General features: G+C 43.0%; 1 long non-coding RNA gene across 1 annotated transcript; it reads left to right on the top strand.

The window, feature by feature from the left end:
• The first annotated feature begins 100 nt into the window (after nucleotides 1-100).
• LOC310657406 lies at nucleotides 101-27,007 on the top strand. Its single transcript, XR_014501753.1, has 3 exons — nucleotides 101-273; nucleotides 16,328-16,410; nucleotides 25,915-27,007. It is a non-coding gene; the product is annotated as an uncharacterized lncRNA (long non-coding RNA).
• The last annotated feature ends 850 nt before the right edge of the window (nucleotides 27,008-27,857 follow it).

Raw genomic sequence — 27,857 nt, 5'->3', positions numbered from 1 at the left:
GCATGTGCTCGCGCTATTATTAATAGCACACGGGGCGGCCCTGGCCGGGGGTGGGTGAGGGGGCGAAACTGACACTCTCTGGGCGGAAGAGTTAACCCTTCCACGGGGCGACCGAAGTTCTGGCGAGGAGGAGCGCAAGCGGCGCTGCGGGAAATGGGGAAGGGCGCGAAGATGCGCGGTGCGCCCTCGCGCTGCTGGCGCGCGCGCCTGTGCGTTCTGTTACAACATATGAAATAAAAGAAACCGCCCTTCTTCCTCCAAAGAGCTCAGGAGGTGGGGTTCCATTTTTTAGCCTGCACAGCAGCCTTATGAGGTAGGCTAGGGAAGCTGAGATACAGTGATTGCCTGAAGATGTCTCTGCCCGGGGATGGATTCAGGATTTTCCCGGTCCGTGTCCTTGCTACTGGGTCACACTCGTTGCACCCAAACATTATTTTCAGTTTTTAAGCCCACTGCACTGTGCCTCGCATTTCTTTTTATTTATTTATTAAATTTTGGAAGTAGAACACAGCAGTGGCGTAGCGCGGGGAGGGCGGCCGCACCGGGCGCAACATCTGGGGGTTAGGGGGCGCAAATTACTTGCCTTGCCCCGGGTGCTGACAACCCACGCTACGCCACTGGAACACAGACATTGTGGCTAATAGCCAGATCAGATCAGGTTCTTTATTATGCACTTCCTAGACCTGAACAAGCTAGTAGCCACTGATAGCCCTGTCCTCCATTCACCTGCTTTTATTTCCAATTTAGTATAATTAGGATTGGGATGCAGGTGGCAATGTGGGTTAAACCACAGAGCCTAGGACTTGCTGAATCCCTGCTACGGTTGCTTGGTCCCTGCTCCTGCCCACCTAGCAGTACGAAAGTACATCAAAGTCCAAGTAGATAAATAGGTACCGCTCCGGCAGGAAGGTAAATGGCGTTTCAGTGCGCTGCTCTAGTTTGCCAGAAGTGGCTTAGTCATGCTGGCCACATGACCCGGAAGCTGTACGCTGGCTCCCTCAGCCAATAAAGCGAAACGAGCGCCGCAACCCCAGAGTCGGCCACCACTGGACCTAATGGTCAGGGGTCCCTTTACCTATAATTAGGATAGTGTTTTCATATGCCCTTTGCTTTGTCTTTCTAATTCTCTATTGCCTACTCTGGCTGGCAGCAGCTCACCAGTGTCTGGGGCAGAGACCTGTCTCAGTTCATCTGCAGAGATCCTTTAAATGTCAGCTTGTACCCTTGTACATGAAAAGCAAGTGCTGTGCCATTTAGCTATGACCTTCCTCATGTACACATATGTTTTTGCCTTCATAATTTACTTATTGTGCATGGTGAACTCTGAAAAGTAATGAAGTGAGGAGTGTGCAGCCATATTTAAGATGCTGATCCTGGAATTAGAATATGAAGGGAGACCAATGAGTTTTCTTGCAAAGCGCAGAGCTGCAGCTTTAAAGTTCCACTGAGAGAGAGTCTTTCTCATGCCAGCAGTTTCTCTCCATTCATGGATGTAGTGAGGAGGAGTTAATGCTCTTTTCCTAGTACTGCCTTGAAAGGAGAACCACTGCATGTGGATCAGAAGGCAGGTGTCACTCTTTAGGTGGAAAGGAGGCTGGTGGGAGGTCCCAGGAGCATATGACTAGGAAATGGAAAGTTTGTAACCCAAAATATGAACTATAAGTACAGGAGGTGCTTGTATACAGTATAATCCGGTCACTGCCTGACATCATGGATCATGCGGATGTAGGCATATCAACCTGGGAAGGCAGCCCATTTAGGAGAAGGAAAACTCTGACCCTAAACCTTGCAGAATATATTCAGAAGAAAAGGCTAAGGAGTAAACCCTACACAAATCCGGAGTGGAGTTCCTAAGATGGTTGGGTGGCGCTTTGTGCACCTTCCGACAACTTCTGCAACAAAACTGGTGCCAAACATATTGCTCTGCCTTCCTTTGGACCATATCAGCGAGGCTGATGTCATCTGGGCATCGCAGGACCTCTATGCACACTGCCCTGGCTTGCACCCTGGAGAGGTCACTTCAGTGTTGCTAACGCAGTGGTTTGACTTCACCTCCCAGAGGGGCACTCCATTGTCTCTTGAGACAGACAGATGGCAGCAACCATAAAATATTCTCATACTGTGTATACAGCATACATTTAAAGCACAATCCTCCACCCCCTTCCAAAAACATCCTAGAAACTATAGTCGTATCTTGGAAATTGAACAGAATCTGTTCCGGAAGTCCGTTCAATTTCCAAAACGTTCAGAAACTGCAGAAGCCCCATCAGGCTTTGGGTTTCAAAGAATGTTTGCAAACCAGAACACTCGCTTCCGGCTTTACGGTGTTTGGGAGCCGAGTACCAAGGCGTTCAGGATCCAAGGTATGACTGTATTTTGTTACGGGTGGTGGGAATTGTAGCTCTGTGAGGGGGCAACTACTGTACAGTTCTCATGATTCTTTGGGAGGAAATGCATTTTCAATGTGTTTTAAATTTATGATGAGTATGCAGCTTCACATCCTTTGCATTATTTGCTGGACAGGCATTTTCACAAAAGAGGCTCAGGCTGTGTGCACACAACAGATTGATTCTGCTTTACTCCATGGTATGTCCATTTGAAAATAGATGTAGGAGATTCTGGCAATGGGTGGTATATACAAGAAGCACCATCACCACTTCCTTCTCTGCTCACCTGTGGCATATGCAAGGAGGAAAAGGCATGGAAACCTAAGTGTATCAAGTAAACACCTTTGTGGATGGCGCAAAGGAAAGGAATAGGACACATTTAGACACCATTGTTGTCAACTTCTGCTCTACTTGTGAACCAGTTTTCCACTTTAGCTTCCAGTGCAAAGTACATCCTGTAACATAGACACCACTGCTATGCAAAGTAGTGGTGCAACTATAGAGGAAAATGGCCAAAGGAAGTTCTTCATGTTTATCAAAGCTTCAGGCTATGTGTCCTATCTCTGCATTATAAAGCCCTTTTCTTTATTGCATAGAGCTACTTTAAATATGTCGGGCATCTCTTACAGATCATCACAGCCAACTTTTCTTGCATGAGAGTTCTTGTACTTGAAGCAGCTGTACAGAAGTGGGAACAGTTTGCCATTCTAAGGTGGCAAAAGCTCTCCCATGCAATCTTTAAAGGTACAGGAGTTCTGCCATCCATTATGTTTTGTCACTCCATATCAGTGCGGTTTCAGTGATGGGAAGGATTGGGTTAATTAAAGGGAGTTTTGTTGCGAAGAGGCAAGGGACCTTATTTACTTGGGACTACTTCCCCTGAGTTGACCTGTAGATCTCTCAGCAAACTGGCTTATTTTAGCACTGGCCTTCTGAGGTCGGCTGACTTTTCACCTGAATAATAAGGTACAAAGCCAAAACTCAAGGACTTCTGCTGCTTGGAAAGCAGACTGCTGTAGCAACTGGATTCTCTCTCTGTTCTAAGACAAGTGACCTGAAATAACCTTATAACATATTCACTGTAATATTATCCCTGCAGTGCATCTCCAGAGAGACCGATTTCAATCTTAGCCATGCTAAAATCACTATTATCTACCTTGGCTCTGGAAGATATGAATAAGGAAAAACAATTTTTAAAACTTCCACACAATTCTGTTTCAAAATGTACATTCATTCCTCAGTGACATTCATCTCCTATTTTGTACCTGCAGCTAAAAAGTTAATGGTTTCAGATTATGCTGGTATTTGCCATCTCTTTTGAAGTTCTAGCATTGGGACTGTAGCAGGAGTGAAATTGTCTAAGTGTCTAAAACACCTAATTCACTTATTGTAACTGCATTTATTTGGAGATAAGACCTACCAGTGTCAAAGTAAGGTTTGCTTAACCAACAATCAAAAGAAAGCCAGCATGTTCTTTGATAGTTCTGTACCATTCATGATCACATCAAGAAATAAACTTTTGGGATGTTCAGCTTTTCTTACTCCTGTAATGTGCTCAATTGCATCTTGTTGCCCTAGTCCTAATGCAATATATACAAGCACCAGAAGGTTAAAAAAAGGTAAGGTAAAGGACCCCTGGACAGTTAAGTCCAGTCAAAGGCAACTATGGGGGTGCAGCTCTCATCTCACTTTCAGACCAAGGGAGCCGGCGTTTGTCCACAGACAGCTTTCCAGGTCATGTGGCCAGCATGACTAAATCGCTACTGGTGCAACAGAACACTGTGACAGAAACCAGAGCACATGGAAACGCCATTTACCTTCCTGCCACAGCGGTACCTATATATCAACTTGCACTGGCATGCTTTCAAACTGCCAGGATGGCAGGAGCTGGGACAGAGCAGTGGGAGCTCACCCCATGCGGGGATTTGAACCAACCGACCTTCTGATCAGGAAGCCCAAGAGTCTCAGTGGTTTAGAACACAGTGCCACCCGCATCCCAGAAGCATCAGAAATGGCACCTGGAAGCTCTGAGCCACGTACTCACTGGTTGCTTGCCCTTTCTCCTAACTCATATATGTAATATGCTCCAAGCAGACACATGATTGTGGTGGTGCTTGATTTGCTTAATTCTTCCCCACAGACGGAAGTGATAGTGTGGCAGTGGGGAGATGTCCCCATGGTTGTATAGCAATGTTGATTACCTGCATCATATGTGACAGTTTGCAAGTGAGAGGGGGGGAAAGCAGGAAAGGGATGCAATGTGAATGACACTGCTGAGCAGTGTCTAGATCATAATTTTATGCATTATGGATATTCTGCAAAAGGTGATGCTTCATGTGAACTGCTCATACATTGGAAAGTTCATACAACCAATCTGATGTGCTGAAATGCATTGCATAAGGGAATTTGTGCTGGTGTCAGTATTTAAAACATAGCCATGCATGTGACTTCAGGAACAGAGCCAAGATCCCGGGTGTCTATAACGTCACCTGCTCTGTGTCAAGCTGTCACACAGAATGGTGTGCATAAATAGAACAGAACTTCTGCATGTGATTTCTGAGCAGTAACCTTTCCCTTTTTCATTTCTCCCTTTCAACATTTCGTCCAAAGGCTGCATAGGCTGCTGCTGAAGCAAATTAGTGCCATTTCGTGTTCCTGTCTCTGTTGGCTACTTTCTAGCAAGCCTATAAAGAAGTCAAGCAGGTTGGCAATCAGTCAAATTACAAGCTGGCAAATAAACTAAACTAAACTCTAGAAATTTCTAGCAAGGCTTTAAAGAAGTTGAGTTAGTTAAGAATAAGTTACAAGCTGGCTAAAACTATGAATAAATCACAAGGATCAAAAATCAAAATCTGGAAATTTATGTTGCATAAACAATGCGCATATGGGGACAAATTCACACAAAAATGCTGGTGAATTTTCACAAGGATTAAAAAAATAAATCAAAACTGATATAGAAATGTGTAGAACTTAATTTAAGAATGCAAATATCAGAATCTAAAATGTATATAGTCACCAATCCCTGGGAGGGATATGCCTAGATTGTAAAATTTGTAGGAGCAGTAGGTATCCTAAGTTACATTTCAACTGAGCTTTGCTACAGCTGAATATTTTTCTGCCACTAGATGGCAGAGTACCCATTGCTTAGATCTGTGGGCTCTAGTACAAGAAGGTTTATGCCTCAAGCTCAGTGGTGGGCAGACGTACATTTGGGGGGGCCTGAAGCTTGAACTGTTTTGGAGGCACTTTCATAACAAGCACCGAGATCTGGGTAGCCATTGTTATATTCTTCAGTGGGGTTATTCCATGCCAGATTACCACAGTTAAAACAAAAAACTACTGCATCTCGGATTTTGCTTAAAATTGCTGTACCGCGACCCTCCAATTTTACAACAGCTGACTCTTAAACTTCGGGATTGTTGAAATATATACAACAAATAATGGGTCTATTAGACTCCATTTTTTAAAAGCCATATGGACTAAAAGTCGCTTCTGGTGTGCCTCTGGGATTACCGGTAGGTGCCCTGAAGCTTAAGCTTCATTAGTCTCATAGTGGATCTGCCCCTGTTCAGCATTTGGGCAGGTCTCACCCACCACCCAGATCACTTCTGCCACTTCAGCCTTCTGACCCTTATTGCAATGGGTAGGTGTGAGGGGGGCTAGTAGTGGCACGTAGGTGGCGCTGTGGTCTAAACCACTGAGCCTCTTGGGCTTGCTGATAAGAAGGTTGGCAGTTTGAATCCCTGCGACGGGGTGAGCTCCCATTGCTCTGTCACAGCTCCAGCCAACCTAGCAGTCCGAAAGCACACCAGTGCAAGTAGATAAATAGGTACTGCTGCGGTTGGAAGGTTAATGACGTTTCCATGTGCTCTGGCTTCCATCATAGTATTCTGTTCCACCAGAAGCGGTTTAGTCATGCTGGCCACATCACCCAGAAAGCTCTCTGCGGAAAAACACCGGCTCCCTCATCCTGAAAGTGAGATGAGCGCTGCAACCCCATAGTCACCTTTGACTGGACTCAACCGTCCAGGAGTCCTTTACCTTTACCTAGTAAGGGTAGAGGGGATCAGAGAAGGGTGCGGGCAAAGGTTGGAATATTCAAATTATTGCTTCAATCGATTTCACTTATTGCATCGTATAATAAAAAGAATGCAGCTTTTATTATTAACAATAGTCATCATAATCATTGATTAGCTACAGAACTAAGTTACTTGTACTTATGTCCCATTGATTTCAGTGAGAACTTACAGTGTGATTGTATACTTCTATTTAGAAGTAAGACCACTGAGTTCAATAGGATGTATGTACAGCCATGGCCCTGTATCCCTGAAGGAGTGTCTCCACCACCGTCATTCAGCCCAGACACTAAGGTCCAACTCTGAAGGCTTTCTGGTGTGCCCCTCACTTTGAGAGGTGAAGCTACAGGGAACTAGGCAGAGGGCTTTCTCGATAGTAGTGCCAACCCTGTGGAACACCCTCCCATCAAATGTCAAGCAGATAAGTAACTATACAACCTTTAGAAGACATCTAAAGGGAAGTTTTTAAAAGTTTAATTTTGTGTTATGTTTTTATATGTGTTGGAAGCCACCCATCTGACTGAGTTAACCCAGTCAGATGGGTGGGGTACAAACAAATAAAAACAATAACAATAACAATAACAACAATTAGGTGTTTGCCTAGCAGGAGTGGCTAATCCTCAAACCCCACCAAGTGTTTCTGGGTGGCTAATCCACAGACCTCTCCCAAGAATTCTGCAGCATCTTTTAAAAAGGTGAACCAAAAACTCAGATACAAAGGTATTATATAAATGCACCAACAACATTGGTTTGTACAATTGTACAAATTTTAGAAATGGGTTTTTATTGATTTTATAGTCTGTATCTTTTTTATGTTGTTTTTTTAAAGTCTATGGGACCCCAAGCCACTGCTTCTGCAATTTTGCATCAATGCAATAATAGTGCAAGGGTGGTGTCCACACATAGTTTCACCTTATTAGTTTTTCTGCAATGCTCCCCCAATGTTATTTGTGTTACAACAACTTACATGATTTCCGCAAGTAAGTTAAGGGACATGCACTGATTAGAAACAAAGCAGTATGCTAAAACCTTTGCAAGCTGAAACAGCATTAATAGCAGGATCACGTATAACTGCTCTGATACCATCATGATCACAAATCACTAATAAAATGGCCAACTGGAAAGGTCCTGCATCTTTTGTGTATTATCTCATTTCATCTCATTGTAGACCAGTTTGAGATCTTCTGACTTTGAAGCAGTTTAGAAATCTGTGAAACCAATCAAATAAATAAGCATAGCCAATTCGTGGAAGCATCACATACATGAAGCAACTGTTTATCTCCTCCTAACTGTTTAATAGACTTGATGGGAGGGGCTGTCAACTTTTCCCTTTTCTTGCGAGGAATCCTATTCGGAATAAGGGAATTTCCCTTTAAAAACAGCTATGGGGGGAAGCAATCTGGGCAGATGGTTGTAAACAAGGACAAACAAAAAATGAAGAAGTTCCTTTTGTGACTTCACTTTAAAATAATGTTTTAAATGTCATGCATATGAAAGGAAGTTCATTCCGGTTGTTGATTTATATGGAGCAGCAGGGAAAGGGGAATGGTGGGACCAAAGCGACAAATCCACATTGCACAAGTGAACCCTTTCATTGGCTTGCCCCAAAGGAAGCCTGTCCTCCCCAGCTCTCCAGAGGTCAGCCCTGCCTTATCAGCTCAGCAAAATGGAGAATGAATGCCTTGTTCATTATTATTGCTGAAGTCATTCCTATTTATGCCGGTATTTCATGGATTATGTTTTTATGAAAACACTTTCTTGCCTGTGAATAAACACAGGCGCTTTAAAAATATTTGTATGCAAAATGTATCGAAGGCCATTATGAAAATGCTTTGCGAAAAGGCAGTAAGAAGCCTTTTGCAACCTCGAAAAAAAAGAAGAAAAAAGAAGCCCTCTCACATTTTCTCTACATTTTCTTTCATGCTAAACAGTCCAAAGAAAAGGCCTTTTCAGAGTTAACTAGTTTCAGCGATACCAGTGTTTTAGTGTAATGAATAACTTTTCAAAGGGGACAATCACACATCGCTCAGTATGCCGGTATTTCTATTTCTGTGCACCACCAATGGAGGGATTTCTGTGGCAGAATTTCTTTCTCAGAGAAAGCTGAAGCGATCAAAACCCTGATTAACCTCTGATATTCACGTGCTGCTCTTGATCTTGGGGACCGAAGCTGTAACAAAGAGTTAATGGCAGCCATATGCTTGGGGTATTGTAGGTTCCGCTGACCCAAATGTGAACTCCATGAGTGTCTGCAGCGAACTGCTGTTTGTTCCAAGTTTGGCGTGCAGATTACTGATGAAGAGTTTGAGCTTCTACTTGACAGAATCCCCCTTGATGAAGATGGAAATGTCAAATTTCCCCAGTTCATACCCATGTTTGATTCACAATTTACAGCCTCGACTTTTTGAATTTGTCATATGTCAATCAATTTCTGTTTGCTAGAGAAGCTTTGCAATAATCCACGAGAGCAGGTTCAGGCTATCTGACCGTGTTGCATTTTATAGCATTTAATATTTTCAGGAAATGCAATTTGCCTCATTCAGTGACAGCTTAATTGGTGTTTAAGCACTGAACAAAGTTTGACATTCAGGGCATTTTCACACACAAGAGCTCAAGCGTTTTCACACTTGAGAGCTGAATCAACCTAGGCTTAAATTTGTTCCTTACCATGGAGGTAAAACCTGTACGGGCTACAAGGCACTTGCAATTTTTATTCCAACTTGTCATGCTTTGAAAATACTCACAGATGGCAGAAAGAATGTGAAAGTGGCTCAAATGTGGTGGTTCTTAGTCTCATGTGTGAAAATGTTCTTGTTTCACCTGGGAATATGTTTGCAAATGTGACAAATGAACAACTTTTTCAAAAGGTTTGTAAGACATACTTTTTTAGTGAAGCTTTTTTTTATTGAAGATGTTTCTGTGTCTGACTGCTTAAATCTGCGTTCCTAGTGTTGGTTCTGTTATAATGGGCAGGTTATATGTTGGGGAAGGGTGTGCATATTGAGTCTTCCCTAGGAGATAAGTCCAGAGTTCTGAGCGAATGAGAATTCATTCTTTCTCGATTTCCCTTGAAGCTTTTAGGTAAAGGTAAAGGTACCCCTGCCCATATGGGCCAGTCGTGACCGACTCTAGGGTTGCGCGCTCATCTCGCTCAAGAGGCCAGGAGCCGGCGCCATCCAAAGACACTTCCGGGTCTTGTGGCCAGCGTGACAAAGCTGCAACTGGCGAGCCGTTTACCTTCCTGCTATAAAGCGGTACCTATTTATCTACTTGCACTTAGGGGTGCTACTTGCACTTAGGGGTACTAGCACTTAGGGGTGCTTTCGAACTGCTAGGTGGGCAGGAGCTGGGACCGAACGACGGGAGCTCACCCCGCTGCAGGGATTCGAACCGCCAACCTTACGATCAGCAAGTTTTAGGCACTGGGGCTTTACTCACAGCGCCACCCACGTACAAGCTTTTAAATGCTTGTAAAAACAAGAGTGGTGGATATTGTGTCTGCACACATACAAACCCATAATGTTTGCAATGGGTTAGATTTATGTTCCTCTCCCCATTTGATAAGACTTATCCATCATAGCTCAATCACAAACTACTAGTGATTGCGTGTGTCTTAACCTTTTATGGGGACGAAACTAACTCGAGGAAACCAGAGTCCTGACCTTTGTGATGGCATCACTGTGTGTGTGTGTGTGTGTGTGTGTGTGTGTGTGTGTGTCATTCTTCTGGTATCCATGCACCATTAGATTTTTGTGTTTTTTCAAAAGTTTTACTCTTCAAAATAAAATAGCCAACAATATTGGTTTAACATGGAACTTAAAAGCCAAATAAACCATTCCATTACTGTATTTATCATTAGGATGCAGAGGCTGTGACTGGTGAAGGTATTTTATGTAAATGCCAAAACTTGGATTCATATGGCAGAACTGAAACACTGACTTAGCAATCGAGAAATCAATTGCGCAGCCTGTCCCAATGTTATCCTGGTACAGGTCATCATATGGTTCCCAGGCAGCCTTCTCTCATTTTTCTTCATTTATTTAAGCAACACTGAATATTTCTAGCTGCATGCAGACACTCACATTGATGCCACATTTAGAAAGTGTGGGACCGAAATGCTTCTGTGGAATCGTGGCAAAGCTGGTTTCTACAAGGGCAGATTTAACTCTCTCCACAAATATTTTTTTTCCTCCAAAGATTTTGGTTTTGAGAATGGGTGGAGTGGCACAAATTCAAAAGCAGCAACACATTTAAATTATTAGTATTACAATACGAGCAGAAAGAAACAAAAAAAGTCAAAAGCTCTGGCCAAAGAAAACTCTCTTTACCTGGAGTCTAAGGTTGTAATCCTATATGCATTTATCTGAGACCAAGATCACATTGAACTCAGCAGGATTTACTTCTGGGTAGAAAGGTATAGGATGACACTGCAAAATTCAAAGGAGTAGCAATAAGCTATATAGGCCAAAGGAGGACGTTCCAAATATGGGTGTCACCTGATCTCTGGTCCCCACTCTTCTACCTCAGTATGCAGGAGTATCTGTAAGAGGTACTCTCCAGATAATTTTAAACTCCAGAAGGGGATCACTGGGATCGGAGTCTCAGAAAAAGAGAAGGTGTTTGGGTGGGAGGGGAACTGATACTGTAGTAGCAGCCAAGAGGGGCTTCAAACTGGTTATGAACAGGTGCAAAAAATGCAAACAATGGGTACAGAAACATACTGGCTGTAGTCTCCTGAAGCCCTTCATTTCATGTCAAAAAATATTTGCTGGAGAATATTGGGTGCAGCACTACAGTGAACACCAGACTTGTCTAATTCTGGCTGTGTTATCTCAGAGAGAGAGAGAGAGAGAGAGAGAGAGAGAGGATTTACAAGTCAAATGATCCACTGTGCCTTTTGTCAGCCAATTAAAACATCTTCACTGGGACCTACAGAACTAACCTTTGTGTGGTCTTTGGTCTCGGATGGAAATGATCGCTTGACGCGTTTGGCAGTGTGAATTTTGAGACGGTACAAAATGTGTGTGGGAACTTGGGGGGGAGAAAAAAAAGCCCATCTTAAAAATAAGTAGGATCAGGGTGGTGATGGTGAGGGGGGGGGAGAAAGGTGACGTTAGAGATGCTGGTAAAAGTTAGTCGTGGTCAAGCTTGGGGCGAACAATAGCGCAGTGTTGTTATGGGCTGCTTTTACGACTTAGATATTCTTCCCATGTCAGTATAATCACTACTGGGAGGTAGCTCGATTAAGGATTACCATATCATTAATAGTATCTATGACTTTTGTTCAAAGGCTACTTGTGTAATGTTGCCTTGTGGATGAAGCTTCCTAATCCGCTGAGCTGCAGCTGTAGAGGAGGGCCTTCCTTAGAGGCGCCCACACTGACTTCCCTGTCCCTTGGATCAGTTCTCAAAAACAGACAGAAACAACAGTCAACTCAAAGCCAGAAAAAAGAAACATCCATTCTACATTTCCACATTCATCCGCAAGCTCCAATCCCTGCCAATGTCTCCCATTCATGTCTTCTCTAACATCCAGATCACCACTCGGATGGTGGCCAGATTAAAAGGGGAACAATGCAGTTTTAAATGTAAAGTTTGCATCTAATTTTTTTTTTATCCTTTTGCATGAGAAAAAGCACATTTATTCTGTCTGTCTGTCTAATGCTCAGCCTTTTCTTATTTTCTTTGGCAACGCAAGGCATGCTTGCTGCTGGGTGCCCAAGCTCGATGTGCTCCTATGCTGCCTTGGCTAGTTTCTCGCTACACATAACTGCCTTGAAACTGAAAATGTGTATGTTGGAGGCTGAAATGCTAAATATTAACAGTTTTGCCTAGTAAACCATGGTTAGAAAACAACCTACTTTAACAACAGCTATGATGCAAATATTGGGTGCAGATACATGGCCAGTAGAAGAAATTACTGTAGTGGAAAATAAATGTGGCAGGTGGGAATAAAACCATAAATAGACTTAGGACAGAAAATACCGGTACTTCTATGTACTGCAGGCTTTATGACAATAATCCACTTTTAAAAATAACAAACAAACAGTGAAGTGCCTGCTGTCATCCAAGTCCAACATTTGGAAAAGGAAATGTCCAGTCTGTGAATAAACAGCAATTTTGTAGTTAAGTAACCAGGTCCTGTTCACAGTTGCCTAAGCATGTGCTTGAGTAGACCCTGCAATAAACTTAAAGAACGTCTCTATCCTAGGTATTTCTGATCTATGAAAAACAGACAAGGTCTGCAATTATTCATGTTTGCCACTTAGGTAACAGTTTAAAAGTTAGTTTGGTCCAAGTCATACAAGCTGCTTCTCATAGGACACTATTGAAAAGATTTGGAATGCCGCCTTTGGGGTCAAAATGTGTCAAATGCTTTCTGGTCTCCATGGAATTGTTGGTTTCTCAAGCAACATATATTGCAAAAGGCTTCGCCCGTTAATTGTCTATACATTTTATTTGCCTTTCTTTTACTGTGCAAGCTATTTTTCTGATATGGGTGCTTTTACACATTTGTCCTATATCTTTCTTTCTTTGTCTAGATTTATTATCTAACATTTATATCTATGTGCTTCGCTAAGAATGGTTACTGGTTAGTCCTGATTCCAATGGAGCCATAACGGCTCTGAAATTTTCAGTCCAACATTTCCCCAATGAAGATCTTGTTACTTCAGTGCTATTATAAACTTTTGCTTTGGGATGACATTGACTCCTTTGATCATTAATTAATTTTTACCTACAGCCAGCCCTATCCCCCAAACTCGGTGAAGATAAAAAACATTTCCCTGTCATTTCCTCAATATCCCATATGAGACAGAGTGTTACTATTCCCACTTTATCAATGGGATTATTGTGACTGAGAGGTAGGACCTTATCTAAAGCACCTAATGAACCTATGTGATACATAGAAAGGAATATATGCATCAAAACACAAGTGCCAACTTCAGTTTTTCTATGGCAGGCTACACAACAATTAAGTAAATGTAACATCACTCAATGGCTAAATGTTACATCACTCAATAGTTTCCTTGTGCACAAAACTGATCAAGGTTGAAACTTCATATCATCTGACATCACCTCAAAGGCCCTGATCCAGTGAGATGCACCCGGCAGTCAGATGCCAACACTGATCATGCCTTCCAGCAAAAGAAAGGAGGGGATCTGGGGGTTTCTAGCTGGATTTTGTCACTGGATGTGAGAATGTTTTCAAAAGAGACACCCAAAAACTAATTTGAATCTCTCTAACACTTTTACATGACTGCTGTTAATGCAGAATTTAGAATTCAGGAGATAAACTGAATGTACACTGCAGGCAATGAAGTTTTTATGTTCCCATGAGCACTGATTTAAAACAAAGATTACTTAAGCCTCTTTAATGAAATGCTAGGAGTCTCTCCTTTGGGCTAATTGTGACTCTCATGGTATACTTAATCTTGTGCTCATTTAGCACATTCTGGTGAATCTGGTATAGGAATGGCTAGTGGATGATACCAGGCCCTCCAAGTGTTCCTATTTTCCAGGTACAGTCCTGGATTTGCAGAAGCTGTCCTGGTTTCTGATTTGATCCCATAATGTCCCACTTTTCCTTAGGAAGTCCCTTTTTTCATCAGAGAAATGTTGGAAGGTATGGAGTTATCTGACCCCCCGAGCCATCTGAAGGGAGCCCTATATACGGAAAATGTTTAATGTGTAATTATGTTTATATATATGTTGGAAGCTGCCCAGAATGGCTGGGGCAACCCAGTCAGGTGGGCAGGGTGATGATGATGATGATGAAATAGGGCATCCCTGTTTTCATCTGAGGAATGTGGGAAGCTATGTGATACTAATAAAAAGAATATTAATCATTGTAGTAAATGGCAGGTATGTGGCACTTTAGAGTAGGCCACACTCACACCATACAATTAAAACACCATTATACTATAGCAGTCCTATCTTCCCCCAAAGACTCCTAGGAACTGTACTTTTCTAAGGGTGCTGAAAGTTATTAGAAAACCCCTATTTCCCTCACAGAGCTACAATTTCTAGAGTTCCTTGGGAAGGGAGATTGATTGTTAAAACACTTTGGAAATTGTAGCTTTGCCCCCTTAACAAGGAACGGTTCCCACACTTCTGTGGAGGAACCATGACTGTTAAAGTCATATAGTGGTGCCTCGCAAGACGAAATTAATTCGTTCTGCGAGTTTTTTCGCCTTGTGAATTTTTTCGTCTTGCAAAGCACCACTGTGCATTGACGGTTTCCCATAGGAATGCACTGGCGGTTTTAAAAAAAAGGCGCAAGACGTTTTCGTCTTGCGAAGCAAGCCCATAGGGAAATCCGTCTTGCGAAGCAACTCAGAAAACAAAAAACTCTTTCGTCTTGCGAGTTTTTCGTCTTCCGAGGCATTCGTCTTGTGAGGTACCACTGTATAATGGTGCTTTAGATGTAGGGTGTGGCTATGGGCACAGGCAACTAGAGGCCTAAGGGCCTAATCTGCCCTCCGGGGCTCTCTCTCTGGCCCTCATATTAGCCCCATTTTTGTGTATCTTGCTTTCTCTGGATGCAAGCAGAGATAGCTTGCAAGATGCTAGCTGATGGCTCTTTCACTAATTCTTTCCTGGTATGAACAGAAATAGAGGCTGTGACAGAATTCATCCCACCCCAATGTGCTTCAGTTGCCCACTCCCATGTGTGAACCACACGAGGCCCAAGCTTCATGTGACAGAAATAGAATTTTATTATTACGGTCACATACCAGTTCCAGCTCACTTACAATATCCAGAAAATCATAAAACACAACAGGAATACATTGAATTGGAATTGGGTATAACAGAGACAATTCAGATATAGCAGCAGTTAAAAATATATATTAAATCTTGATCACTAAAATATAACCTAAAATTATCATTTAAAACCTTAATCACGTGACAGAAATATAAGCCAAGCCAAGCTTAAAAAAAAAAGGATGATGATGATGATTATGATTATGATAACTGCACTTGCACTTTAGCACTGAAACAAAAATTGGTTTGTTTGTTTTTAAAGGTAAAGGTAACATCTGTTTAGCTCCAGTCATGGACGACTCTGGGGTTGCGGCGCTCATCTCACTTTATAGGCCAAGGGAGCCAGTGTTTGTCCACAGACAGTGTTAAGTTGTTGGTGAACATAGAAGACGACACAGCGATTTCTTCCAAAGCAGCTCTTTATTTGTAAGCTAGACAGAACTGAACAGCAAACAGCTCAGCCGGCCTGCTTTTATAGGCAGCCGGCTGTCGACAATGTAGCAACAACAACCCAGGGTTTCCCGCCTAAAATAACTGACATGGACCTGAGTGAAAACTACATACACAATACTCCTGGTGGCCAGGGCGAGAACTTCAGTACATAACAGACAGCTTCCAGGTCATGTGGCCAGCATGTTGTTTTTTAAAGTCACACAAATACCAAAAACAAAAGAAAAGGAATGGGCGGAAATAACCACACTGCAGATCATGTAATGGTGGAGGGAGAAGTAGCCAACACATTGTGCAGCCCCACTGATCAGGGAGAGAAGGAACCGAGGAAGGACAAATCCAGTCTCTTGATCCCTCTCGCAAACTGCTAATTTGTGGAATTTGTTAAGGGTTCCAGGTATGCAGGGCAGGTGATGGTAGCAGTTCAAGCAAGAAATTCAGGGGGGGATAGGGACAGGGCTTCACCTTCCATATCACAGTTGCCTCACAGAACATCTTACCAGGCAGGTCAAAATCACTTTGCCAGTCCACATGTAAATCACCACAAACCAAGCCTTTTAAAAGAGAGAAGGACAGGGAAACTATTGGAAAATAGCAGTCATTTTGGATCAGGCCAATGACCTATTCTGGTTCAGCATCCTGTTTTCACAGTGGGAAACCAAATGTCTCTGAGGAGCCTCCTACCTGGACCTGAGCTGAACTCTCCCCAGTAATTCTTACGACAGCTCTGTAAAGTAAGTCAGTATTTATCTTCTTTATTTTGCAGAAATAAGACTGCCAAAGCTGGACCTCCTATTGGTGGTGAGTTTTGAGGCATGGACTTCCTAGACTTGTAGCCCCTTCACTTCACTATTTCTAGGTGTAGAGTTTTTGCATGACACCATGATTAATGGATGTACAAAGGAATAAGAAACCTAGCGTTGTATGCAATAAAATGGAGTGGAGGTGGATATGGGGAGTTGCACCACGATGACAAAAGGCTGGAGAATCAAATCTTGATTCGGTTATAATGCCACATCATAACCACCTGCTTTTAAGACAAAACTGTTACTGCAAAGGTGACATATCTGAGCTCATTAGCAACAAACATTTTGGCACTTGTGGACCAGTATAAAACTGAACTCATATTTCCATAGTATAGCTTTTATTACCTAGTTTAATTATCGAAGATCAGAAGCCTGGCTCTCTCCTGTGAAGGTCCCACAGTTAAGAATTTACACGCTTTGTCCCCATATTTACAATACCTTTTGACTGAGATGTCTAAAACCTTTTAGCATAAGGTTTAAGCAGTGGACAGTCAGCTCTGGCACTTCTTAGAAATCTTTTCAGAGGGGCCATGTGGCCGAGTTCTAATCCGGGAAGAGCCACTGCCTCTCTGTGTGATCTGACAGAGTGACATATCACTTGACCCCGGTCACAGCAGCTGTAGACCTAGGTTAGAAAGTCAGGCCTAAACAGAAAAGCGGGCCATGCTATCTGTCCAGTCCTTTCCCTGCTAATAAATGAGAAGTGCTGTTTTTTTCCTTGTCCATTTCCTCCACAATTCAAATATATATTTATGAGGGGCAGGCGAGAATTTGAGCCTCCCTTTCAATGCACACGTTTTCATGGGAAATTAAAAACCTATACATTGCCTGTCTAACAACTCAAAACAATAGATACTCCATGTGCATACCTGAATCTTTAATTTATACATTTAACTCTGACAATTTATCAACTTCAACTCAGTGTGCTTGCAGAGCGGGGGGGGGGGGGGACAAAAGGACTGTTTAAACACATATCTAGAGCTCTGCCTAGTCGGAAATATTTTAATATATGCGGTAAGGGGCATTTTTACGTATGAACACGTGGTTTTTAATCTCAATTTTGTTGAAATACCTGTCTAGATATTTGGATAGCGCACATTACTTTATACACTGAAATCAGGATTGATGGAATATTCTCATTTTTAATGTCAGCTGGTGATGGTTTATTGTTGTTGCTGATGTTTTAAAATTATCGTTGTTATTATTACTATTTTAAGTTTAAATTTAAATTGCTTTTTCTGTTGTGTTCATTTTTTTAAAAAAATATCAGAATAAACAAACAAATAATGGGAGCTTTGAGCAAAAGAGGCATATTTTTAACAAAGGAAACTAAAATAGCACCTTTAAAGCCAAGTTCTTTTATAAGCATGATAAAATGTTGATGAAAAGAAACCAGTTCTTTGTCTAAGCCTGCAGAGGGCGCAGTGCTTCTTCTTTAACCCTCTCGGGCATACAGTTCTGTGGAATTCTTAAGTTGGCAGTTTAAAGTCTATCAAGGAGGCCTGCTTACAGAATACACTTGCTGGAACCATAAGAGGGGAGAGTGCTGCTGCACTCAAGTCCTGCTTGTGTGTTTCTCACAGGCATTTGGCTGGCTCACGTGAGAACATGATGCTAGACCATTGGCTTGGTCCAGCAGGCTCTCCTCATGTTATTATGTTCATATATAGGAAAGTTGAATCCATATTGCGCCAGGGTGTGATGTGTTTTGTGGGTGTGCGTTATCGATCAGTGTCCTACACTTGGCTTTTCAAAAAGGGTACAAGATGTCAAATTAGCGTGCATTGCAAAATGAATCTATGCATTTATTGTAACAATGGCCATGTTTTCTGAGCAACTAAAAAAAAGCCAAAACAATAACCGGGGTAATGAATTCAGTTTAGCAAAATCTCATTTAGACACAAAACATGATTCCCATCCCCTCAGTTTTGAAGTGGTTATTCTATGCTGCTAGGAAATTATTTTACTTATTTGGGCGGCTTAATTGACTCTTACATATGTCACAGTGAGTCTTGTGAGGCTTACACCCAAGCAAGTGTGCAAAGGATGGCACCTTTTGATATTTCCATCCCAAATAAACGTGGGAATCTAGCTTTTTTAGCATAGATTTTCTCAGCTTTATTCTTTTTAGTTCTTTTGAAGGACCTTCAGACAATATGGAATATATTTCTTACCGTCGGCTTCTTACAGAGTAATCTGAGCTGCAGAAATTTCAGCCTGCCCAACCAGTCTCCAAATATAGTAGGTCTATTAAAAGTGCTGCAGTTGGGAGCTGGCCTTCTCTCGTGCCAAATCATTTGACCTTAACATTAGCAAATATTTTGATTCCTGCTAGTGTATGTCTGAGCATAAGCCATCAAAAGGAATCCATATTGCAAGCTATCCAGGGAGCTTGTCAGTCCCATGTTAGCAGCCCCCGGTCAATGAGGTCATCATCTTTGCTCACATTTTGCTTCTTTGAAACATACATTTATGCAATGTCCAACACTTGCACATTTTTGGATAAAAGCATTAGGATGTATAAATACTACTTCTGGGGGAGGGGAATTAAAATCGTCAAATGATAATATTATCCTAAACCACACACCAATTATGTGGGTCTTGACAGCCAGTCATCATAGATAGACTTTCCGTGCCCTTACTTCTGCCAAAAGATTGATATTGACTCACTAGAAAGAGAACACTACACCCCCCCTTTGATCAATGAATAGAAGATATGACAACTCTTGCATTTTATAAAAATTATGACTCCTTAATAATTGTATGCTTGCTGGAATAAATAGCATTACTTATATACCTATATATTGTGTTCAGTTTCCACCACCTTTTTCTCCCCCCACCCTCCCATTTCTTTCACTTTATTTGTCTGCTGAAATTTTTAAATTAATAGAAACTTTGCCCACCCTTAGTGCTACTGTCCACTTATAGCATGTGACATAGCAAACCATGGAAACAGCTGCACTTCTGCTTCTGTCAAGGCAACCAGGCCCAGCCCACACCGTAGTTCAGCACCGCTTAGCTGTGGAAGCTCATAGGCTGTCAGTAAGCCACAAAACAAGCCTCCACCTGAATATGTGAAAAGTTACACTTGTCAGGGTTTGAGATTAGTGGGGAAAGGGCCGGCCCTCCCATTAGGTAGAGGAGCAGCTGGCCCAGTGGAGGGAGCCACATCGGCTGCCTCCTTTCATTCTTTTTTACTGCAGTGGCCAGCCACAACATACCCTTCTGCTTCCTATACAGTGGTACCTTGGGTTACAAACACCTCAGGTTACAAACACTTCAGGTTACAGACTCCACTAACCCGGAAGTAGTACCTCGGGTTAAGAACTTTACCTCAGGATGAGAACAGAAATCGCGCGCTGGCAGCAGCAGCAGGCCCCATTAGCTAAAGTGGTACCTCAGGTTAAGAACGGACCTCTGGAATGAGTTCGTAACCAGAGGTACCACTGGATTATATTTAATAGTTAAAATGAAACAGCTGTGTTGGAATGGCAGGCTGTGATGTCTTAGTGCTTAGGTGCATGCGTTCCTATGTATATGCACTACAGTCGAGGTGCATTTGCCCCGCAATCGGTAACGTGCCTTCGAGAGGCCTGAGGAAGGAGGGCTGAACACCAAAGATTAGAAGCTGCAGTGCGGTAAGAGGCCTGCACGAACTGCCTCCCTGACAAAAAGTGAGACAGTGTTTTGCCAAGAACAGGTACCAGAAAAATTGGATCGTTGTTCCTAAATAGGAATCATCGTAAATGTGTGGGTATTTTGGTTAGGTTTTTGAGAAAACGGATGCCATTGCCCTAGCACTCACCTGCAATACCAAAATAATACCAGAAGGTGGCCAAGTTGCCGGAACTTCCATGGCAAAGCATGAGGAAGGGGGTCCATATAATAAGCTATAGCTCAGCAGTATATTTTGTGGTTGCATGCTGTTTCTGGACTGGGATAGCTTGAACACATGCTGGTAACCTCAAGGCTGGATTTCTGCAATGCTCTGTATGTGAAACTAGCCTTGTTTGTTTGTTTGTTTGTTTGATTGATTGATTTATATATATACTGTCCTTCATCTTAAGATTTCAGGGCGTTTCACATAAATAAAATACAGGATAAAACAAGCAAATAATTAAAACAAAGCAGCAAAACAATAAACACTCACCCTTCTAACAAGCACATTTAAAAGGCTGTAGAATATTAATCAGCCAAGTTGAAGAGGAATGTTTCCACCTGGCACCTAAAATATATACAATGAAGGCGTCAGGCAAACCTCCCTGGGGAGAGCATTCTGCAAATGGGGAGCCACTACAGAGCAGGCCTGTTCTCGTGTTGCCACCCTCCAGACCTCACAAGGAGGAGGCACATGAAGAAGGCGATGAACACAGAGTATGGGATGGTTTATATGGGGAGAGGCAGTCCTTGAGGTCCTGAGCCATTTAAGGCTTTATAGGTCAGCACTAGCACTTTGAATTGGGCCCAGAAGCTGATTAGCAGCCAGTGCAGTCAGGCCGGGATCGGTGTAATATGCTCCAACAGTTTTGGCCCAGTGAGCAACCTGGCTGCCAAACTCTGCACCAGCTAAACCATCTTCAGAGGGGCCCTGCATTTAACGTGTTGCAGTAATCCAACCTAGAGCTTACTGGATAATAAACTACAGAAATTGGGCTATCTGTCCCTATCCCTATCTGTCCAGATAGGATTGTAGCTGGGCCATCAGCTGAAGCTGGTGGAAGGCACTCCATGCCACTGAGGCCATCTGAGCCTCAAGCGACAGCAGAGGATCTAGGAGCATAGGAGCCAATTTCTAGGGGCTGAGGACCCTTTGGCCCATAAAATATTTGAGGGGCCTGCCCACAAAAACATTAATGGGCATCGCCATTCAAATGGCGTGCATGTGTAACTTACCTGTCTGTCACCCCCAATATTTTATTCATGTTGGCACCCCTATCCAGGAGTACGCACAAACTATGTCCTTCAGAGGGAGTGTAACCCCAACATGAGCAGGCAGCCTCCCAGCCTTGTTGGTTTGGCCCTGGCTAGGTGAGGGACGCGGGTGGCGCTGTGGGTAAAAGCCTCAGCGCCTAGGGCTTGCCAATCGAAAGGTCGGCGGTTCGAATCCCCACGGCGGGGTGCGCTCCCGTCGCTCGGTCCCAGCGCCTGCCAACCTAGCAGTTCGAAAGCACCCCTAAGTGCAAGTAGATAAATAGGGACTGCTTACTAGCGGGAAGGTAAACAGTGTTCCGTGTGCTGCGCTGGTGCTGGCTCGCCAGAGCAGCTTCGTCACGCTGGCCACGTGACCCAGAAGTGTCTCCGGACAGCGTTGGCCCCCGGCCTCTTGAGTGAGATGGGCACACAACCCTAGAGTCTGTCAAGACTGGCCCGTACAGGCAGGGGTACCTTTACCTTAGGTGAGGGCAAGCTGCTGCCAGCATATAACTCCTTGTGTTATACCAGTAACTGTCAACATTAACCATGTTCCATACACTCTACCTTTTTAGTCCCTTTCTTCAGTGGTTGGCAGTGTGGGTCCCAGGGCCTGCAAAGGCTTTTCTCTGTATTGCTTCATTCTCTCCCCGCTGCCATATGATAGGTAAAGGCTGTTAGGTCCAGTCGCGGATGACTCTGGGGTTGCGTGCTCATCTCGCTTTATAGGCCGAAGGAGCCTGCGTTTGTCCTCAGACAGCTTCTGCGTCATGTGGCCAGCATGACAAGCCGCTTTTGGCAGCGCACAGAAACGCCGTTTACCTTCCTGACGGAGCGGTACTTGCACTTTGATGTGCTTTTAAACAGTGCATTCTGTGGTTTAGACCACAGCGCCACTCGCATCCCATATGATAACACACCACTATTACCTCAGAGAAAGTGGTAGGGGTGGCCATTTTACAAGGGGGCTGCAAAAACCACCTGAAATCAACCCACGGTCCTTAGGTTGCTTACATCTGCAGTTCCTTTTAACTGCTCGAAGCAGGCCGTTGTCTAGGAAAGCTTGTGCCACAGTAAGCCAATTAGTCCCTGAGGTACAATAGCAGTTTTCCTTGCCCTGCTGCTACAGAACACAACAGCACTGCTTCCCAGCTTTGCTTTGGTGAGCCATATCTAATTAGCACCTCCTTATTCAGCAATATCCTGTTCTGCTGCTTAATTAAGAGTCTCTTGTGGCACACAATTCTCTGGGCTTCCTGTCTTTCTTTAGAGAAGTACACAAAAGCAGCAGGATCCCCTCCTCACGAGGCATTAACTTGATGCGATGATGCTTTTTCTGAGAGACTTGACTTCTTGCCTTGTGCCTCCTCACCCCTTCCATGCTGAGATGCCTTGTTCCTCTCCCTCCTAGGGTCATGTCCTACACAGCACCCCCACTGCGGCATGCTCTGCTGGGTCACAGAAACATGAGATGACACTTTGAAATACCATAAACATAGGAGGAAAACAAAATAGCTGCACTCTGCACCCACATATCCAGATTCTTCTGGAAATGTGATGGAACGCTAATGGCAGGGCCGTTTTAGGCGTCTGGTCCTCTTGCACCTTTAGGTGGGTACAGGATGGGCCCTGTTGTTAACTTGTTGGATTCAGCCTCTTAAATAGCAAGCATGTTCCCAAGAACAGCCAGTGGATGCTTCTTAGGTTTCAGCCCTGGAAATATGTCATCTATGTTCAAGATCACATGAGGACAAGCGTCTTAAGTAAAAACTGTGGCTGTTCTTTACTAAAGAATAGGAAGAAAAGCAGCAACAACAGCACATTTTCTGCATATTCCCAAGACGCTTTCTTTTAATAATCTGTTTAAACAAACTAGTAGTTCTCCCCCCCCCCTTTTTTTCTCTTTTTTCTTTTGCATATTGACATAAGCATTCATTTGCTAATTTGCAGGACATTAAACTCCACCAGTGAGCCTCCTCTCTCTTTCCCGCCTCCCTGCCCTGCAGTTCCTGAATGCCAGATAAATGCTTTCCTTCTTAAGGTTGCTTAGACCCTGCATGAGTCCCGGCACACATGTGTCCCCACCCACCCCAACCCAGTCTCTATCTTCTATATAAAAGTCAATGTTTTGATCGCCTTAAAGGAAATAATGAGTTAAATGGACCAATATTCTCTCCTTGGCTCTCAAACTGGGCCTTTTCATAAACGCCTCTGAGCACCTGCAGCAGCTAAGTCGTTTACACATACATAAATAAATAAATTAACAATGAATAAATAATTTAATCCTCCCGCCCTCCCCATTTGCACAATGACACCTTGCGGATTTGCTCCAAGTGAGGTTTTTTTTCATTCTTTCCCCATTTCTTTCTTTCCCCATTTTCTTTCTTTTTTTCTGATAAAGTCCTCTCAGATACTTGCTGACTGTCAGGCTAATTTTATTATTGTTTTCGCTTGATTAGTTCTGTATGACCTGGGTCGCCCTTAAAACCCACATCTCTCGTGGAGGCTTCCCCAAAGGCTGCCTTTTTTCCCCTTCCACCCCTTCCTCAAAAGGGATGGAAAGTGCCTGCCATTGCTCCGGACAAAAGCTCTGGAAGGTTTTTCAGTTATTAGTCTTCTGAAGCAGCCCCTTCCGCTCACCCAACCGCAAAAAAACCTCATTAGGGGGGCACCTTTATTTTCTGGCTTCTATACCCAATGCATGTAAGGGTTACATATGTCAAGTTTCTCAAGTCTTGGATGAATCTGAACATTCTCCCCTTTAACCCTGCAGGACTCTTTAAGTTGAGCCCACCACAGGGACTCGCTGCATCTTTTCACTTCTACATTGTCATGGCTCAAGGGCCATGGATCCTTTAAAAATAAAAAGGAAAACACACCCACCCAGAAACAAAAACCTAAGATGAACTTGTGCACAACGGCATAGGTATTATATTGCTGCACAGAAGTGAACTTTGACAGGTGTGCATCAACAAGCAGCAACAGATAAGCAGTGTTACCACAATCTCATAAAGGTTTCTCCCCAAAAGCAAACCAAAAACCCACACCCCACTAAAAGCAACAAAAGAGTATTGTTTCATCATGAAAGCTAACATGAGCACCTGTCTGACATGTGGATCAAATACTCTCCAAATTAATTTACCCTTTCCAAAATATATGGGAAGTATTTTCATAGAATACTATGAAAATACTATGAGAATACTAGAAGGGTGAGAAGCTCATTTAAAAAAAAAAAAACCATTTCCAGAGGGGTCGCTGTGTTAGGCTGCAATCCTAGCCCATTTACCTGGGAGTTAGACACACTGCACTAAATAAGACTTAACATTGTTAAGTAGACATTCTTAGGAGGACTGTGTTGTTAGTCTGTTGCAGGCAGCAGGAAACATGAGCCTTGTGGCATTTTTAAGACTAAAAAAATTCTTCTGGCATAAGCTTTTGAAATGGACTCATGCCTGCAAAAACATCTACTATAATAAGGTGGGGTTTTTTTCTTCATCTTTGCTGTTTTTGCCCCTACAGAAGACTAACAAAGCTACCTGGTTTGGGTTTGTTTGTTTGTTTGTTTGTTTTTTAAAAAAACCCCAAACCCACAGAACAGCTTTTCAGCCTTTCTGTGAAAACTGCCTATCATTTTGAAGAGGGTACATGTATTTGGAGGGGTGTGCCTTAGTTGTCTATATGCAGGAGTCAACCGCAACACGGTCCTGTGCACAGCTGTGCAAGTGCTTGTGTGAATTATAATAAATCATTCTTTCCTGCTATGAAAGAACAAGCAAGCTGTGTTCAGTGGCAGATTTGGAGACCTCAAATTTCTGTGGCGTCTTGGGCGACACTAAAATTCAGCTCCCTCCCTGCCTCTTGTGCTCTATCCTACATCACTGTTGCAGCGCCGCCCCCCCACCCCACCCCCAGTGCTGGTGCACAGTGTGGCCACACCAGTTGTACTACCCTAAAACCACCTTTGCCATGAGTAATGAGAATGCTATTGCGTTATATCAAGTGGAGGTGTACCTAGCTCTCTGGGGTTTTGTGCAGCTAGGGACCTGCTTGATGCCATTTCATGACTTGCAGCTCGTATTGGACAGAACATGTTTTTGACTGCTGAAAGAAGACATTTGGGAGTATGGGGAGAGTGTGCAAAGCCCTGTGTCCATATTGCAGCATTATTATTATTATTATTATTATTATTATTAGTCTTTGAATCTTGCCTGCCACCTTCCCATTGGCTCTTGACTGGTCTCTGTCTCTCACTTCACCCTGTTGCATGGTCCAGGCTGAAGAGTCTCTAGCCATGAAGGGTTTGTTTGTTCAATAACGCTTGAAAGCACAAGTGACCTCTGTATTAAGAAGGCTGCCGGTCACTGGGTAGACCCATGCTGACTGTAAGGCTCCTCCAGCAGTTAAGGCAAATTCAAGGAGACTGAGGCCTGGTCCTAGCAAGCAGCTTTGTTCCTTACTCCCATGGGCAGAGAGAACCTTTGATTTCATGGGGATGATTATTTTTATTCTTGCCCAATCAAGGATGAAGCCCAAGGAACAAGAGATTGCCCCTTTCAGAGACACAACAATGGATCACCTCCAGCCCAAACCACTGGGAAGTTTTCTCTGTGTTTTGTTGAGGGCTCCTGGAAACCAGCACTATACAACTTACTTAAAAGGAGAGCGCATGAGAAGGGGAGGCGGCATGAATCGACACATTGTGGGAAGACAAGATGGGAGGGAGACACACTGAACTCTTAACTCTGCCTCCAGATACTTCTCTGGCCAAGACTAACATTATTGTCCTTAATGGAAGGAAATTGAAACTACTTCCAAAGTAATTCTCAGTCTTTATCGCAGAAGGCAGAAATGAGCAGAGGCATTTCAGGGCTAGAGGTGGAGACAGGAGGTTCAGAGAGTCAGAGAAATATCTGAGGTGTGTGTGTGTGTGTGTGTGTGTGTGTGTGTGAAACAAGGGGACAAGACTTTTATCCCAAAGCCATTGTAAATCTAAAGCAGGGTTTATCCTCCTCTGTGAAATGAAAATTGGGGCAGGGGGTGTTGAGATCAAGAACAACATTTGAGCCACAAAGACTGTCATGGGCCACTGCAAGTTTGCAGAATTATATGTAAATGACCTAAGTTTTGAATGTGGTGGCCTTGTGCTAATCCCAGAGAGAATATCTACTTAGCAAAAGAAAGTGAGGGAGGGCGTTGTGGTGGTTTTTGTCTAATTTGGTTAACAGTGGCCAAAAGTTGAATAAATTAATAATAATTTATATTTCCAGGGTAACACTATCTCTGTAATGCTTCTGTGCTGCAGGAGTTTCTGAATGGCTTTGCGCCAGGAGAGAGAGAGAAAGAAATAGTCTAAGTTTTTTCCCCCTTCTTCTTTCTCTCTCCATATTCTATTTCAAGGGATGAAGAAAATGAGTGTAAGACACGTTTTCCAATAATGGGCGCCAGCCACTCAATTTCTGCCGCTTCTATATTATCCCTGTGGACATTTAACAAGCGCTATTTTCCTACAGCGCTCATTTGGATTTGGAGCCACAAGTGTGTCTTGACAAAACAGACAGTTATTTCTTCCCTGTCCTCAAATTGTCCACCAATATGACCTCTTTTTAAGTCAATCTGTCACACCCGGTTTTTCTGTGTTTACAGTTTAAATGGAAGAAATACACTATGCTTTATACTCATTGTAATGAGGATTTTTTTGTCTGTCTCGGGATAATGGAGCTGATGGCTCACAAATTGTGGGTCAGCCTCTTCCATGACCTTAGTAAACAATCCAGCTCAGATCTCCCTAAAGCCTGCAGAATGAAATGAAATAAGTTAATTTACCTTCCGTCAACTGATCCGGAAGCCCAAAACACACTGAACAATGTAAAATACTGACTGACACACACGTAGGGAAATATTTTTCCCCATAGCACATGAACGAATGCTGGTCTGGAACACAGCAAAGGTAAGTGCAACCTGCGGTAATAATAGGATATTAAAATACAGGAATATTTGTGGGGCGAGAGTGAACTACATTGCAGTGTGATTAATACATCTGAATTTAGAAAGTAACTTTTAGAATCATTGGATTGCCAAAACCTATACTTTTTGTTAGTTTGGCAAATTTTAAATCATTTTTTTTAAACTAACAACATTTTTCTGGAGTTTTGAAGTTTTAGTCGATGACACTTCTGTGAACTGCTGAAAATGAAGTCTGTTTGTCCTTTACATGGTTTTGAGATCAAATAGCTGTTTATACATAAGAATGAAAAAATGCTGTACGATGACATTACTTCAGTATGGCATGAATGATTTTTTTTCCATGCGGGAAAGCATGGACTTTGAGCTCATTGGACAAAAGGAGGTATGTTAATGCAGTTTAAAAATAAATAGTTTATATGGAAAGAGAGAAACAGCGCAGATCTAGCATCAGCTGCCATATGCAAGCCAAACAGCGCTGGATTACCAAATAGGCAGAGTAG

This window comes from Podarcis tiliguerta, assembly GCF_965153285.1.
Source record: "Podarcis tiliguerta genome assembly, chromosome: 9".
NCBI lineage: Eukaryota > Metazoa > Chordata > Lepidosauria > Squamata > Lacertidae > Podarcis > Podarcis tiliguerta.
The sequence above is the reverse complement of the archived record's forward strand: the minus strand, read 5'-3'. Positions and strand labels throughout refer to the sequence as shown.